Here is a 2101-nt window from a genome sequence, read left to right as displayed (position 1 = left end):
TTTCTGGGCATCTCCAGGGAAAATCCATTACCTCCTAGGCCTGACAGTGCCACAATCTCCAACCTTGTTATAAATCGTTTTATGCCTCTCATAACCAGTCATGAGCTTTAGCACGTATAGTAGTGTGGCACATCTATTAAATACAGTGGAAAAGCTTCACTGAATAGAGAATGATATTTATTTTCAGCTGAATTGTTTTTTGTCCTTTTAAAATATGCTTTTGAAAAGTCCCCCACGTGAGCTAAGTCAAATCTGAAACCAAAAAACATTTTACAGTAACAACTTCAAGACTCTCATGTATCATATAAATTCTGCTGCACAAGATTTCTAAACTGATGTTATCCAATGCATAGAAATTGCTGTTGCACCATACCAAAGCCACATCTGAGAGAGACTTCCTAGAGTTCGTACATAAAATTTCCTCTCCACTAAGTTTAATTGCATTTGGCACTATACTGCAGAGGGGCTTCCACTTGCCTCTTGAGTTTTAAGCGTCAGCTAAAATCATCACAAAAGCATGGGATCTGACAATAAAAAAATCAAAATCGAAAGTTCAAAATCTCCAAAAAAAATCCAGAGGCAGTAAAGACATTAATGCCCCAGGGGTGTCTTCCTTCTCCTCCCACGTTGCAGTCAACAGGATAGAACAAATGCCAGTACAGCAGCCACGCAGCCTGAGCTTAAACCACCAGCTAACGTCTTACTGCCACAGCAGTAATCCGAGCTGGTCTGTCAAACCCCTTCAATGACAGAGGCCAGATTTTTGTCGGTATTTTGAGGTTTAAAAGGGATACAAGTGTGCTTAGTGTGATTTAAGTGCTGAATGCGCTTCCCTTCTCCCATTAAAGGCTCAAATGTGTTTAAAAACCCAGATGGCAGGATGCAGCTCCTCGACTAGGATTTCTAACTTTGACAATACCAGAGGAAGTGAATCAGTGTTCAAAAGTGGAAACTGCTCAAGGAATTTCCCTAAACTAAGTAGCATGTCTCCCCGTTCCTGTTACGTCACTCCTGATCTTGCCACCCTGAGGTCTACATGTAGGTGCATAGAGAAATCTAGTGCTCAAATGTTTCAAGAGCCAGTAATTTTCCCCCTTCCTCTCTACAGGCAGACTTGCTGCTCAGTATACCACTAACAAAGTGCCCTTGTACGTACAAGGAATACATGGACAGCAGGAAAAGTAGCAAGGGAAAAGGTAATCAGATTAGTGAACTTTACCCCTACAAAGTTGCGAGTACACAGGAAGTTTCATTTTCATTAGATTCCTCGATTCAGAGGTGCCTAAAGATAATTAACAGGAGCAACTCTGAGCCGAGGCCTGTGCACGATAAACAGGCCCAGCATTGCTCTAAGAACTGATTTCAGAGAACTAAGACAATCGCACCAAACCTGCAATTTTAGGGTGACAAACTTGCTGCAAACTCACAGGATTTCCAAACGAAGCACAGAAATTCCTCTATTTTAGTTAGAAAATACCCACGAATATGCCAGTGCCAAATATGAGAGAAGCTATGTTGAAAGCCAAACACAGGACAGTTGTCTTGAACGGAAAGCTGAGACACATCGCAATGCTCAATGTAAGGGGTCAGTCTAGACACTACATATTTTGAGGTAAGAATTCCACTATTTCCAACACTAGCTCAGTAGCACCAGTTTTAGCTGGAAGCCCAAGTCCAATCCCTACAGGTGGTTTTAGCAGTTGGTCAGTGACACTGGCCCTAAGCAGTTTAATGAAGCTGGCACTAGCCTCTACTGCAAAACCCAGAGAGCAGGCTGTCTTTAAAACATTTTTGTCACTAATAACAGTAGTTTGATTGTCGGTCCCAAACCAATTTAGGCATAATTTTGGATAAAATTGCTTAAACTGATAGGTCATGCAGCTGTATCAGTTATTAGAGAAGAACCTCAGATGCTGAGGAAGACGGGAATTCTTGTGGTGCAGGGAGAGATTTAGGCAGAACAGGAGCCGGGCCTGTTTTGAAATACGCATCTGTTGAATAAAGACTAGTTCTACCCCAGGAGCTATTTCCAGTTAAGAAGGCATAATATCAGCCACCCAATGTTACTGTGTTAACAGCATCAATTCATGCCACATTAAAA

The sequence above is a fragment of the Apteryx rowi genome, unplaced genomic scaffold (assembly GCF_003343035.1).
Source record: "Apteryx rowi isolate R43461 unplaced genomic scaffold, aptRow1 scaffold_132, whole genome shotgun sequence".
Classification (NCBI taxonomy): Eukaryota; Metazoa; Chordata; class Aves; order Apterygiformes; family Apterygidae; genus Apteryx; species Apteryx rowi.
This window is presented reverse-complemented; position numbering follows the sequence as displayed.